This window comes from Ambystoma mexicanum, chromosome 4p, assembly GCF_040938575.1.
Source record: "Ambystoma mexicanum isolate Mex_15411 chromosome 4p, UKY_AmexF1_1, whole genome shotgun sequence".
Classification (NCBI taxonomy): Eukaryota; Metazoa; Chordata; class Amphibia; order Caudata; family Ambystomatidae; genus Ambystoma; species Ambystoma mexicanum.
The window spans coordinates 498,969,392-498,986,449 of NC_090927.1; positions in this window are offsets into that span (position 1 = coordinate 498,969,392).

The window sequence follows — 17,058 nt, forward strand, 5'->3', positions numbered from 1 at the left end:
ACTGTGATACATAATGTGCATCAATATGTGCATCAATATAATAAGCAGCAATGCCCGTTGCGGCATTAGCCGGAATCTCAACATTAGGGACAAATGTCAGAGGAACCTCTCTCATGGGCAACTGAGAAACAGGAAACTCTGAACGCTTACTAAGCAACAGAGCTAGATCGAGCACTAAAATGGTGGGATGAGAAAGCTCTCTTATAAATATTCAATAATTCTGCGGGACAACAAACCTTTCTCTTTATACATTAATCCTGCAGGTATTCTACCATTACCTGTATCACTTTCCTCTGCATTTCTGGAGTATACTGCCTATACGTGTCATATACTTCTACGGGAGGTATTGACATGTCTGAAATCCATCTGAGTGCAACTCTTGTACAAATTTGCGTTTCTTCACTCATCGACTTACAAAGAGGAAGCAACCGTTTCTGTACGTAAAAAGCATCCAAACTATCGCCATCTATTTCATCATTCTGTATCCTTTCTAACTCCCTTCTAAACTCAAAAACCCTCTCGACGTGCTCATATACTTTCTACGCAGTATCTCTTGAATAAAACATTCAGATACCTCAACCCTTGTGGGATATCTATGTCCTTCAATCTATTCCACATTATAGTCAAATGTATTCCGATCCCTTCAATGAAGACATTTTGCTCGGGAAGACTTTCTAGATTAGAGAGTGTAGCTAAGACATCAGATCGTTCACCTTTCTCTATGAATTGTCTAGCCCTTGCATTCAAGTCTCTCTTTCTCTCCTTAGAAACTGTATTACGAATTACAATTTTTGATTCACCACTTGCTCCTCTACCAACTATAAGTGGAGCAGACCCGCTTGGAAAAGAAAGTGTAGACAAATCCTGTAAAACAGGTGATGAAGACATTATTACTGGTGCCAATGACAAATCTACTGGAACCGCGACAGTCAGCAAAGGTAGAGCTACAGGTAGAGAAACAACAACAGGGACCGGAGCAATAGCTGGTGGTGGGGGAGCAATAGGAGGAACAATGGGAGGAGCAGGAATTAATACAGGAGGAGGGACGATAGCAGGAAGAGGTAAAGCAACAGGAATAGGTATATAAGGAGGTGGTGCAGAGGCACCAGACCTTCGTTCATTTAAGAGTTTATCGATTAGCTCATCTGATACATGGAAATCTTTAGATGGATATATTTTCTGTATGCCAAGTTGAAAAAGCCCTATCCATATTTCTATTAGACTCTGACTGTTTCTGCTGATCATATAATAATGCTTTTTTTCGGCTTTTGACATATGTCAATGTGCATGTTTATCTTTACTTTTAAGCTGCTGCATAGCTTTTTTCCAATTTTGTATTACATCAAATGCTGCAGGTCTAGCTTTTTTTCTTTAACAATATAGATTCTAAGTACTCTATACGGGAAATCTCAAAGCTACCATTGATTGGCCACTAAAGTTCAGAAGCATGTCTAGTTTGTCTTTGCCAAATATCATTGAATACTATACTACCAATGCCATACTTACAGTACATAATACATGCCAGTGACTCCTCCTGTGGTGCCGGACAGCCAAATTCCAAAGATTGTCGGTCTCTGCTGAATAACGCCCTGAAAAAGGCAGACAATTTCCTAGGCATATCAGATTACTGGTGTTACCTGGCAATAATTATACTCGCGAGAACAATACTCTAACCAAATATCAGGATACTTAGGAATCCGGGCACGACTCACCTGATTCAAAGGACAAAGGGAGGTCCTATCGGATTACAAAGGACGACAAAGGACCCTTGTGGTTAGTGATTTCAGCAAAGCTGTCCGCCTCAATATATGGACCCTCGTCAAGATGCCATCTCGGACCGCCAAACTCACCGTCCAGGGATCGGGTTGTGCAGTACTGTTGAGGTGTCGCATCTCATCCAAGAAGGGGCCCCCTTTCTCAGCGTCCGATCCCGGTCCGATAGCCGCGTCAACTCTTCAACCAGATGGCATTAATTTTGAGGGTCCCTATTCAGGCGCCATCTGAAAGAACAAGGAAATATCAGGGCTGAGTACCACAAATGAAATACACCAATCACAGGCTGAAAAGATGAACAGATCTTTTGTTACTGTACAGTTTAGAAAGTGACACAGATAGCTATCTGGCTCTAAACACCCGCAACGTGTACCAGCCCGACAGGGAGAGGTGAGAGAGAGCTGGACGTCTAAACGTTCGTACTTTTATATAATTTTGAGTAATATTGTCCAGCCTCTCTTCACGTTAATAATTTGTGGTCTAGAGTTTGTGCCTAGTTCACATACGGATCATACAATATTATATAAGGGATTACATAGGTTTGCATTTCCATGGTGGCACAATGGCGATGTATGTTCTCAAATCCTACAATAAGCCTTATTCTACATTCCTGCACAACGTAGTTCAGCCTGTGTCTACGCTCTAGGTTTGTTCTTCATTGTCCCCAATGTATGTTCAAGGATGAGTCTTGTGATTGCAGACAACACTTAAACAACAGTTCATATGCAGTTCAAGGCCTTATTACTTAGTCTAAAAAGTCAGATCTTGGATAGTTTAAACATTACCAGAACTCAAAGGTCGAGAAGCCTAGTTGCAAGTTGAAAACATAGTCCACTATTTTAGAACAAAGAAATACATGAGTGGAAATCAAAATGGCGGACAAATCTTAAAATGGCGGCAAAGTCAACCTAAAATCGGAACTTTGCAACGCGGTTTTCCTCATAGAGCGACTAGGCTTAGGACAATATAAATATAAAGGAGGCATTATACATTTACCGTTTAACACAGTGTCTATCGAGTTGAGGCTGCCAACAGTACACCACTCCTCTCACCATCCTACTCCCTCTTCACCTTATTAACCCATCCCACCTTCTCGTTTACAGATCCGCCAGAGTGCCTCGGGACCAATTCCGTTGGTGACGGTGGGCAATATAAGTACCTTTAACATAACATAACATAACATAACATCTTTCAAATTCAAAGTAATTTATAAATACACAGCAATAATCATAAACACTATGCATCACAGAAATACCATTATACATTCATAATTATCCTAAAGTAAAATCGATCATCCAGTGCAAAAACAAATGCAGGTGGGTTTCATTACGGGATACGAACAGTCAAACATTCCCTTCTGGAGGCATTCTGGCTGAGTTATAGGGCCTCATTACAACCTTGGTGCTAAGTGCACCAACTTTACCACCATGGTGTAAACTCTGTTTACACCATGGTGGATGGCGGATTTACCGCCCCATTCCAAGGTGAGTGGGGCGGTAAATCCCCATTTCCCATTTTCCCTTCCCCATTCCCATTTTTGCCCCATAGGGCATAATGGGAGTGGGGAAGGCGCTAATTACGCCTCCGTAAATTACGGCGGCGTAATTAGCACCATGGCAGGTTAGCGCCATGGATTTTAACGCCTGCTAAAAGCAGGCGTTAAAATCAGAATCAGGCGTTAGGGGTTAACGGTGGCGTTAACCCTTAACGCCTGAGTTGTAATGAGGCCCATAGAGTGTTACCCATCACACATATTTTCAAATTGACTTGCTGTTAATGATAATGATCCATGTGCCATACTTTAAAGTATCCCAATAACGTTATCAATAGCCCCAACATCACGCATCAACACTTAAAGGAGGGGGTGTTTATGTGGGGTATATGATCAGTTTAAAGACAATAAAGTATTAAGAGGTTCTGGAGCCAATCTCCACAACAACATCTTCTGGACAATACTGCAAACAGTGGGCAACCCCTTCCGTGGGGGTAATAGAGATCTTGCCCTTTGCAAACCCGAGCAGAAATGGATATACCGCCTTGACTCCATCAGACATGGCTTGAATATTTCCATTGAATGGAACCTTTTCTTTAACAAATAACTCTGAGTTCCCACACCAATGCATTAAATTTGTTTGCAACACTTCTCCTTGTAACCTTGTAACCGGTTGTTTCCTAAACACCAAAATCGGTTTTTGTAGACGAGCACCATTGTTAAACTTCACTAAACGTGTGCTTTGTTTACATTGATGTTTTTCCTCCTTCTGTCATTCATTTTTTATGCTTAGATGTTTCGCAATCTTGACTTTGTAACCGCACCAAATGCATTTCTCTTTAATGGTATATTGACGACTCTTGTGTACCACTTTGCACATCCAATGTTTCTAGAGGGTTTTCAACTCCGTCTCTAAATTAAGAGAATTGTTGTATCCGGAGATCACTTTTTTGTGTCAACCATGACGACAATACACTAGCCCATTCTCAAATAGAGTCCTACTAATCCATACACATATGCCTGCCATACATGACTATATGTGCTTCTCTGTTACTCCGCCACTGAGTTTAGGCATCATAGTTGTTTTTGAGACGTAACGCCCCTGCGTTAAGCACTCAGACACTGCCCTTCTGCACATGCGCGTTCGGGCCACGTTTTAGCCTCATTCTGCTCAAATAACCCTCCAGGGCACACATGCGCACAACTAGCCTGCAGTGATACAGCTCTTTTTCAAATTCGGCACAGGTAAGAACTAGTACCGACACGTTTTTGATTTCACTGCCGTTTGTCTCAGCACTTATTTATCAAGTGGTCTTTCTCACCTCTCTCACCCCTTGAGCCGGGGTATAATGTTAATCGTCACGATCAGACCATGACCTAGCTAATTTCCCTTGGCTGCCATTATATTTTCAAAGGGCATTTTCCAACAACAGCCCTCCCTCACTCCAGCACTAACCGCACAGTCAAGTTCCTTGCATCTTGGTACTGGTCCCAGTACCTGGTGACCCAGTCACATCTGTTAACAACCAGTTAAGCACGTCTAACAGCCTAAATTAAAACCCATGAATGGCATTCACTTGATGCACCTTTCTCAAAAACCATTCACTATTACCTTGCACGACAAGATCTTACCTGTGCCCCAATTTGTCTTAGCCAACCACTAACTACCGCACTGTCATCTTTTGACCCCCTTCCAACTAGATTTGGGCATCCGACTAACGCAGACTGCCCACCCCAGCCGTAATTACCGACAGCTGGATAAACAAGACCACTGCCATGGCGTCAACTTACTTGCACATGGTAGGCCCGCTCCTTGCAGCTTTACTTTTACTATGTTTCAAATCTTGCATCACCGTTTCTAAAAGTGTTCTCCACCCTTAAACTACAGGATGACGCTCTTCTTACTTAACCAAGTCCGACCACGACTTGATGTCCTGAAGACAGTTCGGTACTACCTTGCAGCGCTGCCTCATTTCATCCAGCCACTGCCTTTTGTAACCTACTGAACCAGAAACACCAACCTATGTGTCGACAATGTTAAATGTATTGTGAATGTAAATACATGGAATATCTGGTCACTATTTTATGATTACTAACTCACCGATATGCAACCTGTAAATGTACTTCAAGTATGCATACACTATGTGCCACGGCACATAAAGAATTGTGTAAACATGTCTTCCTGTTAAAATAAACCCTCCTGTTTATTATACCCCACAGTGATCCTTTTTCTCCAGCTAGTATTCTCCTAGCTCCACTGCAAGGAACATTGCGACCCCCTGTCACGCCCTAGGCCTGGGTAGCCGTTGACTCTACTTCCTCTAAATCTCTGTACCTTCCGACCCTCCAGAGTCAGGCCCCCAACAACAAAAGAGGGTTCCGCCCATTTCTCCTTTCTTCCCTACGGACAACCCTTTGGTTGTTGGGCATCATTTATTTGAGAAACACCAAATGGAGAATGTAAACATTGTTAGCTTCTCCGAGGATTTATATAAAAAACTCTTAGACACCCCATCGCTCCTTGGTGTAAACACAACACTGGCGGTACCGGTGAAAGATCCGGCACTAAACGATCTAGATATCCTACTACAGAAAAAGAAGAAACTCACCCGCACAGAATCGCATGGCCAACTTATGCTAGAATACCTAAAAGCAGGCGTAATTCCAGAAGGCCTCCAAGTTAAAAACATACCCCGTGTCTTCCTAGATAATCCTCGTTTCATGACCAAATTCAGCGGAGTTGGCAATAAATGTTCCCGCGACTGGGTCATTTTAGTAATTGAGACAGCAGACGAGGAAACTAAGTCACAAAGCAAAGAACTTAAAACCCTTGAAGACAAGATCAAGAACGATTCTGTGATACCGGAAATCAAAACACATCTGGACAAAATCGAAGAAGAAATAAAGAAATTTCAGAAATTCACAATTGACAAAAAGTTGTGGAAACTGCAAAACGATATTAAGAACTATAAGGAAGAAAGAACATACCCTTATTTGGTTCCAGGTTTCTATAACCAACTTAATCAACAGGCATCCAGCAACAGACAAAACCCCCGGAGACAACAGAGGAAGAAATTCGTGACATTTTCGAACAGCTCTAACAGCAGCGACTCAGACTCGACAACCGGTGGACAAGGCAATCCACCACAAGCTTCAATTTTTCAAGGGAGGGGACAACGTGGCAGACCCCGATACCAAGGCCAACACCCCATGCGCACACGGAATTGGACCCCACGAGCGCAACAAACATGGTGATCCCCATATTTGATCTGAGCGATCACACCATATCAACAGATGAAATTGAAGTCCTGAGCAAAGGTCTCAGTTTTATCCCGAGCTCCAGTGCTGATTTGTTTAACACAGAGGTCGAAATACGCAAATTCTTCCGCACGATTCATCTACGCTATTTCTTCAGAGATAGCCCAGAACAAGAAACACCTAAAACCACTGGCCTAAGACCTCCGTCAACTTTCACCCCACTTTCCTCGATGATATGCCCTGAAATTTTATCTTTTGAAAATCGCATCCTCCTTGAAATACGTAACATGTTCGTTAAACCAACCCCCTTTAAGAACAACCTTTCTGCATCGCAAAGATCAGAACTCAAATCTTTAGAAAACAACAAGACTTTTCTCATAAAACCAGCAGATAAGGGTGGAGGTATCGTACTCTGGAGCAACACCCTATATGACACGGAAGTCACCAGACAATTGTCCAATACCAAATTTTACAGGCAGATACCTTCCAACCCTACGTTCAGGATCCTGTCCGAAATCACGAGTTTGATGGGTCATGCACATGACGAAGGGTGGATAGACGACGAAGAAAAAGCATTTTTGGTAAACCAACACCCGATCATCCCTGCGTTCTACTTGCTCCCCAAGATCCACAAAAATCCACTTAACCCGCCTGGAAGACCTATCGTGGCAGGCATTGCCTCAGTCCTTGAGCCACTATCCATCTACATAGACCATTTCCTAAGGCCCTTCATCTGCAAAATGCCGTCCTATATCCAGGATACAACGGCCATGATAAACAAACTAGTCACCATACAAGCCGAACCAGAAGACCTACTAGTAACGCTATATGTAGAGTCACTATATACCAGCATCCCGCAATTGGAGTGTCTACAAGTACTTAAAACCTACCTAGACAGCAGAACATCAGCGGAACCACCTACAGCATTCCTCCTTGAATGCACCCGAATAGCCCTCATGGAGAACTATTTCATATTCAAACAGACTTTTTACCAGCAGTGTCACGGGACCAGTATGGGGGCGACTTTTGCACCGGACGTGGCCAACTTGTTCATGGATGCCTTCGAAAAGAATTCCATCTACAATGAACACAACACTTTCAAAAATTCGATCATATGCTGGTTACGCTATATTGACGACGTGTTCATGGTCTGGAAAAGAACCGAAGAGAATCTTCACCTGTTCCTTCAATGGTTGAACTCACAGAACAATTGCATTAAATTCACGATTGACCTCAACAAAGACAGAATACCGTTCCTAGACCTTGAAATCTGCAAAAATGAAAACAACTTATTGAGCACCACTCTATATCGCAAACCGACTTCCAAAAACATTCTACTCGAGTACTCCAGTTTCCATCCGTCAAGCCTTAGGATGAACCTTCCTTATGGCCAGTTTTTACGGATTAGGCGGAACTGTTCGACAATGGTCGAATACGAATCTAAAAGCAAAGAACTCGCAAAACGCTTAAAAGAGCGAGGATACCCCAGCCACATCGTCCGTCAAGCAAGGAAACGAGTAAAACACACCAATCGAGACTCCTGCCTCACCACAACTAAAAGAGAACAGTCTAACACCAAAATGACCTGCGTCACGACTTTCACTCCTTTAAGTAATTCAATCAGAAAAATGGTCCTTAAACACTGGGACAAGCTCTACACTGACTCTTTCGCACCAGAGAAACCTAGATTTGCGTTCAAACGCAGCCGCAACCTAAAAGATCGCCTCGTACATACGTACACAGAAGTAGATGTCTCAAGCAGTACACAAGGCACTTTATGGAACCTTGCGCCCAGTAATAGGCCATTTCAAGTGTGGAAATTGCTCCGTCTGCACACTGACGACAAACCTCAAGACAATCGATTTAAAAGGTAACTTGTGGACCCTGAATTCCTTTACCAATTGCAAAACCAAATGGTCCGTCTACATCATTAAATGCCCTTGCGACCTCATCTATGTAGGCAAATCCAAGAGAGAAATTAGACAACGCATCTGTGAACATTGGTCTTGTGTACGCAACCAAGTAGAAGATAAACCCCTAGTGGCACACTTCAAAGCCATGAAACATACCCACAACGACATCTTCTGGACAATACTGCAAACAGTGGGCAACCCCTTCCGAGGGAGTAATAGAGATCTTGCCCTTCGCAAACTCGAGCAGAAATGGATATCCCGCCTTGACTCCGTCAGACATGGCTTGAATATTTCCATTGAATGGAACCTTTTCTTTAACAAATAACTCTGAGTTCCCACACCAATGCGTTAAATTTGTTTGCAACACTTCTCCTTGTAACCGGTTGTTTCCTAAACACCAAAATCGTTTTTTGTAGACAAGCACCATTGTTAAACTTCACTAAACGTGTGCTTTGTTTACATTGATGTTGTTCCTCCTTCTGTACTGATGTTTTCATTTTTTATGCTTAGATGTTTCGCAATCTTGACTTTGTAACCACACCAAATGCATTTCTCTTTAATGGTATATTGACGACTCTTGTGTACCACTTTGCACATCCAATGTTTCTAGAGGGTTTACAACTCCGTCTCTAAATTAAGAGAATTGTTGTATCCGGAGATCACTTTTTTGTGTCAACCATGATGACAATACACTAGCCCATTCTCAAATAGAGTCCTACTAATCCATACACATATGCCTGCCATACATGACTATATGTGCTTCTCCGTTACTCCGCCACTGAGTTCAGGCATGATAGTTGTTTTTGAGACGTAACGCCCCTGCGTTAAGCACTCAGACACTGCCCTTCTGCACATGCGCGTTCGGGCCACGTTTTAGCCTCATTCTGCTCAAATAACCCTCCAGGGCACACATGCGCACAACTAGCCTGCAGTGATACAGCTCTTTTTCAAATTCGGCACAGGTAAGAACTAGTACCAACACGTTTTTGATTTCACTGCCGTTTGTCTCAGCACTTATTTATCAAGTGGTCTTTCTCACCTCTCTCACCCCTTGAGCCGGGGTATAATGTTAATCGTCACGATCAGACCATGACCTAGCTAATTTCCCTTGGCTGCCATTATATTTTCAAAGGGCATTTTCCAACAACAGCCCTCCCTCACTCCAGCACTAACCGCACAGTCAGGTTCCTTGCATCTTGGTACTGGTCCCAGTACCTGTGACTCAGTCACATCTGTTAACAACCAGTTAAGCACGTCTAACAGCCTAAATTAAAACCCATGAATGGCATTCACTTGATGCACCTTTCTCAAAAACCAATCACTATTACCTTGCACGACAAGATCTTACCTGTGCCCCAATTTGTCTTAGCCAACCACTAACTACCGCACTGTCATCTTTTGACCCCCTTCCAACTAGATTTGGGCATCCGACTAACGCAGACTTCCCACCCCAGCCGTAATTACCGACAGCTGGATAAACAAGACCACTGCCATGGCGTCAACTTACTTGCACATGGTAGGTCCACTCCTTGCAGCCTTACTTTTACTATATTTCAAATCTTGCATCACCGTTTCTAAAAGCGTTCTCCACCCTTAAACTACAGGATGACGCTCTTCTTACTTAACCAAGTCCGACCACGACTTGATGTCCTGAAGACAGTTCGGTACTACCTTGCAGCGCTGCCTCATTTCATCCAGCCACTGCCTTTTGTAACCTACCGAACCAGAAACACCAACCTATGTGTCGACAATGTTAAATGTATTGTGAATGTAAACAATACATGGAATATCTGGTCACTATTTTATGATTACTAACTCACCGATATGCAACCTGTAAATGAACTTCAAGTATGCATACACTATGTGCCACTGCACATAAAGAATTGTGTAAACATGTCTTCCTGTTAAAATAAACCCTCATGTTTATCATACCCCACAGTGATCCTTTTTCTCCAGCTAGTTTTCTCCTAGCTCCACTGCAAGGAACATTGCGACCCCCTGTCACGCCCTAGGCCTGGGTAGCCGTTGACTCTACTTCCTCTAAAAGATCAGAAAGAAAGAAAAGAGATAAAGGAGGGTGAAGTAAGAAAACAATAATATTAACAAGAAAGTAAGCTCCGTGGTAAGTTCGTCTGACTTCCGGTACATGAAGTAGAGGAATGTTGCTGGAATTCTTCTGAATCAGGAATGAGTTATGGATGATTGGTATTGGAGCTCCAAGGGAAGGTTGGCAGAAAAGGAGTGACTAGGTTTTTTTTTTATTTAGGAGTTTTAAGGTGCAATGCATCTGAGATCCCCTGACACCCCCACCCCAAAAATTGTCAGTATCCAAGAAAGGAAGCATGGTTTGTTTCAGTGAATCTCTTTGAAGGTGAGACATGCACTTTAAAACATAATTATTTCATCGAGTGTTGCATATTCAGCTCATTTTGGTTTAATTGTTTTAGATAAATAATAATAACTTTGATGATTTTTCATGCAAACGGACAACTTCTACCCGCTGCAATATTGGCATTATTTTATGATCAAAGTTTCTTATTTCAATGTCAAGTCTAACATCAGCAGGAATAGTAGCCTTCATCAAAATTTGAAAAAAGCATGTTGTAATTCTTTGAACCCTATATTGCCAACCACTAAGACATTTGTGGCCAGAACAAATGCATTTATCATAACTTTGCTTATGGCTGTTGTACATAACTTAACTATGGCAGCAACATTTTTCTCAGTCAACTCCCTAATCTCATTCACATTAATAAGTGTACTTTCATTTGTTTGCATAATGAACATACCTTTAACACACAATACTTTCTGTAAAGATTTCTTCGTAAACTCAGAAATTGTTTTCCGAGTATATCAACCATCTCTCCACTGCCTCCCATTGATCAAGAGCTTTTTCATCATCCACAAGGCTGTCTCAGCCTGGGACCTCCAACATCCAGCTTTGTCCCCTAAATACCTCCATGCCAGAGTCCTTCAGTCCTCTGGCTCCAACTCTCTGCCGGTCAAACGTTTCTCCAAGCAGAGAGTGGGTGATATAACCCTTTCCTCGGCTGGTTCCTGCCTCTGGAACGGCCTTCCCTGACCCCCTCAGACTTGAGCCGCATCTTCTTAAGTTCCAGAAATTTCTCAAGACTTTACTTTTCTCCTCTTCCTTCCCTCTCACCCTCTCATGCTAATGTTCCCTCTGCCACTGCGACTGGGCCTGATCCCTTCAGAGTCATACAGGGGTCAGACCACCCCCCTGCCAGTCCCCCCAGCATCCTTTGCCAGCACTTGCCCTCAGGCTCCCTTCCCTGGACTAGCCCTAACCTGGTCCTCCCTGTCCACTGCACTCATCTTCTCTTCCTACTCTGTTCCCCCTGGAACTTGCCTCCTTGCCCCCCCAGCACTTGCCCACTCCCCTCCTTTGGGCATACTTGTACCCCTTAAATACATTGGGATACCCCCTGATCATGCTCAAATCAGAGTAAATTTACCCCTCTTTGGAATCAAGGCCATGAGTCTATCTTGCAAGAGATAACAGACTTTAATCTTTACAAAGATGAGGATTGGGGGAAATGGCAGAGGACTCTGCCATTCTGACCAGCATTCTGTCTTTCTTGGCTGGCTCCCAGGTCCTGAAGACTGGTGCTGGGCCTGGAGCTTAAATTCTCTTGACCTGGTTACTGGATACCGGCAGAGCTCATCCAAAACTATTCTTCCTTAAAAGGGATGCTGCAGTTCTTCCTTCTGGCATTGCTGGGTTCCGTTTGGGACAAGCTACATAACATTATGCTGCCTATGCAGGAATACATTGTGCTCTTACTTAGCATCATTTGCTATGTTATAAATATTCATACCTAAACACATCTTCCCGCCGTTCGCTCAACACTTCACTCAACATTATTATATTTGATCTGGTCCAGTAATTTCTACAAAAAACCCTGTTTTCCCATAGTACTCTGTATGTCGTGCTGAATCTTTTTTAGTCTCTATTGGCTTGTGAGGAACAGTAACATCTGCTCAGCCACTATGTGCCCTGCGAGTGCTAGCCTCAGTGAAAAGAAAAAACAAGAAAAATAAATGAAAAAAAGAAAGAAAAAAGCAGGTGTGTGCCACTGCATACCACCCTGGCATGGATCCTCTAAAATGTCTCTTCTTTGGCGATGCCCTTACTAAACTTTGCCTTGTCTCAGGTGCTCTTAGGACATCCGAGAGATACACCCAAATATCTAACTCCTTCATATGGACAGTGAGAGGAGCACAGAACACCACCTCATATGGACCTTTAAACCTGGTGCTGATCAGTTCCCCAGATAAGAATGGTCCCGTTGTAATATGGGCCATGCTGTATATGCAAAAATGGTCTTGCTTTCCACAGGGGTGGTCACTATTTCTCCCCCCCCTTTACCGCACGCCACTACTGCCCCTGTGTGCTTCCGTCCCGTCCCCATGTCAATTATTTTGACCCATCAACATATAATATGTCTCCTTCCTTCAATGCATGAGCCGTTCATCAGAGTGGGAAAATAAATAAAACTCCTGTATATAATTCGGAGTTGCTAAAACAGGGGCCTCAAATTCTCTAGTCATTTTCTCAGTCCTTTAAAATGTACTTTTAAGTCCTCTGTCCTTCCCTGAAATGTTTTAACAGTGGCCTTGTGTAGACTGCGTAGTCTAGGATCCATGCTCTACAATAATTACATAAGCCCAAAAAACTGCTACATTTCCTTCACATTACTGGGCCTAGAGGCGGTGCGTACTGCTGCTGCCCTATCTGGTAAAACAAAATATCCCCATTGCAAAAATGAATTGTCCCAAGTATAGTCTCTCCTGTTGGCAGTATTGTAGCATCTTTTTATCTGCCTTGTACCCTTTGTGGGCCAGCAATTACAATAATGCAACAGAACCCCTACTGCACTGATGTTCCTTTACACTACATACCACCTGATCATCCACATACTGGATGATTTGCGCCAAGCACCTTACTTCAATGTAATCTTGTACTGGGGTCGCATCTCTCAGTAACCCAACTGCATGTGGATTAACAGTCCATAATTGTGCTGGCACATGTCCTCCTAAAAAAAATAAAAACATCTGAGTTACCACTGCCATCAGGTGGCACTGTACCTCCCTATACTGCACCATGATATTGCGGGGGATACAGATTTCCAAGATAATCTCCCCATTTTGTTCACTGTCCTGAAATAACTCTTCATCAGTCATTTTCTTTAAATACACTGTCGGGTCTATACATAATATTGTTCGCCACTCGCACCTAACATGGTCTGTTCCAATAAGTACTGCTCTTTTTCTGACACTACTAGTCCTTGTAAATATAATGACAATATTGTCCCTGCCACCATCTCGGGTGGCACCATGGGCCGGAAAATAAAATTTGTAGGTACTTGCCAACACTTTGTCACAATTTGAGGCACTGGACCTTAATACCATTAAAATAAATATATCTAGGACCACAGGAACCCCATGTACTACTGACTCCCTTTCTATTGCATTGATTATTACCATTGTTTGAGTTACACAGATCACTGGAGTGGAACACACTACCCCTTGATGTATGACGATATAGTTCTATTTAGTTTGCTGAGCAGATTCGCACCCAACAAGTTCACAAGGGATCTCTCTGAATATAACAAGGGGGCTCGTACTACCTCCCCTTCCACTTTTATATCTAACTCCTCAGTGTATGGAACTGTAGAAATAGCCCCGGAGAATCCCTGCATGTAAATAGTTTTACCTGATAATGGAAAGTTCCCCTCCATGATGCATGATTTAGTTGCACCAAATCTACCATAAATATAAATTGCCTGTTTCATATTTCCTCCTCCACCAAATGATCTTCTTCAGGGTGTGCAGTTATCAATAGGATTGGATATGCAAGTGCTTTCTGTGGGCTGTCCTAATCACAATATGTATTTGTCCTGGGGAATGAAAAAGCCCCCCCCCCATCATTGTAACTCCTTGGAATGGGGCGCCTGTTCCCCCTGCCATTCGGTTAAACTGTGTTCACTCACCCTGCTTTAGTTGTTGCCCTTACCTGTGAGCCCCATAAGGGAACGGATTTTGATCTCCCCACCAAATTGCAGTTGTCTCCTTCCTTGAGGCCATTGGAATCCCTGCCCTGCAGGTGATGGCCCATAATTAAATCTCATCACAGACATGTTCCTGCATTCCCTTGTGAAATTCCCCCATTTCCTGCAATACCAGCACTGTGATATTCCCAATCCTCCTCCCGAGGACCTATCCTCCCAAAGCCTCTTGCTCTTGCTCCTCGAAATCCTCCTTTTCCCCTTGGTGCTCCTTTACACTGCCACTGTGGGTTGGGGTACTGTCCACTAGTTTTGCCTCGCCAATTTGCCGTTTCTGGGCTGTCTCCCTGTCCCGCTCCATGATTCTCTTACAGTTGTGGACTATTATACTTTGTATCTCTACCCACCCTTTGGCTTCAATTCCCACAATTTTATATAGTGCCTTCAAGACCTCTTTAGGTAGTCCCATATTTACAATAAAATAGAAAAATGGTACTGTCTCAACTCTCCACATTTCCTGTAACTTAAGAATAATCCTGATTGGGTCCTCCTCATCACCCATTGTGCACTGCATTAAAGAATGTAAGTCAGGGGTATCTGGGTACATCCTTCATAGGGCAGCCCATACGTTTGTCCTTACCTCAACAAAGGCTACTCCATCACGTCCATTATCTGCAAGACTTACCCCAGCCCTTGCCCATATACCCCCAGCCTGGTCCCCAACTATGGTGACCAGTAAACTTTTAAAGTCTCCTTGAACTATTAAATCAGGTCTATTTCTTGCTTTGTCCCTCCTCTCTGCCTCTTGTGGCAGGGATGGGTTTCTCGCCACCTGCTCTCCTTGATCTCCTTCTTGCCATTGTTAAACTGTTAACTGTAAATAATTAAATACTTATTGATTAAGACGTCTGATTAATAATGACATTTAATTACCAAATTGTAAACACTAACCTGGTCAGACTGCAAATTTGTGGAACGGCAAATGCAGAAGATAAAGATCTCCTGGAGGATCCTGCCTCCCCTCGCTGGGAGAGAACGACCAGCGAGGGAAAGAGCACTACCCCCAGGGAAACCCTCCTGGGGAAAAAACCCTGTGTGGACGGCGATAGATAAACTTCAGGAATGGGTCTTGAGCTTGATCTTAATCCTCTGGGCGTTGGACCGTGGAATGGCTGTGGTGAGTATTTCACAGATGAAAGACAGGACAGGTAAGTATGCTGCAGAAAGAAGGGTAAGACAAAAGAATTAGGAAATGGAAAGCAAGTTTCCACTTACTGACAGATCCTAAACGGGTTTGGTTTTAAATCTGCGTGCAGAGTCAAATCGTAGTAAGCCAAAGCAACTACGTTCAGGAAAACGGGGTGTAAGGAATCCCTAAGGAAAGAGAGAGGATTCATTTCTGAGAGTAGAGGAGAAGGGTCTCCTATAGGTCTAGTAGCAGGGAGGAAGACTCACTTTCTTGAAAATGGCAGGGACTCTACTACTTGCTGTTTGTATGGAAGGTGGGTAAGAATGGCTGGGTAGGATGCAAGTAGAGAAAGGGAGCCGTACTGGGAGCACGACGGAAAGAAGGCGCTGTTGATGAAGTCTAGAAACAGAAATAGTGAAATGGGAAGGATTAGGAGAAGAAATGAGCACACAACAGTAGACGTAAGCTGTAACCTAGAAACAAACTTACGGAGCGCCACACAACACAGTAGTGACGCATCGAAGTGCGGTTCTTCTGTCCATATATGGAGTCACGTGACCAGCTGGTAGCGTCCCTGGAGAACATGAAGTGAAGTTGGCGGCCATATTGGACTAACCCATTAGTAACGATCCACACAATCGTCTGCGTTGCCAAAGAGACCAGCACCGGAAATGGTGTAACAGTATGCCCCCTCCTTATGGGTGGCGATCCCAGCTTCTCCGGATGGAGTCGGAAAAATCGTCGCACCAGACGCGGAGCATGAACACCAGAGGCCGGTTCCCAGGTTCTTTGAGCCGGGGAATAACCCTTCCAATCGATGAGGAATTGCAGGCGACCTCTATGATATCGGGAGTCACAAATGTTGGCCAAATGTTGGCCACCTCATACTACTGTATCGGTCACTACTGGGGGAGGAAAGGCTTTGGTAGTCCGTAGAAAACGGTCTGTCACTGATAACTTAATGTGGGAAAGATGAAAGACTGGATGTATGCGAGACCAGGAAGAGGGTAATGCCAATCGAACCACGGCTGTTCCCACCAAAGACACCACCTTGAAAGGGCCAAAAAGTCTAGGAGATAGTTTGGAGGGAACTAAATGTCTGGGAAGAATTTGCAAGGCCAACCAGACAGAGTCTACCACATTCAAGGCTGGTATCTCGCGGCGATGTCGATCTGCATAGAGTTTAGCTCAGTCCTGTGCAGCTTGTAGTGACAAACGAGTAATCCGGTGTCCATTCTGGATATCAGCTATGAGGCTGTCCACCCCTGGAAAACAGGAGGTAGGTGAAGGCACATGTAGGTATAAAGGAAGGATGATACTCATAGGAACAATGAAAGGGGCTAGTTTTCAGAGCCGAATGCTTGGCGTTGTTGTAAGCGTATTCCGCTAAAGGTAAAAGGTCCA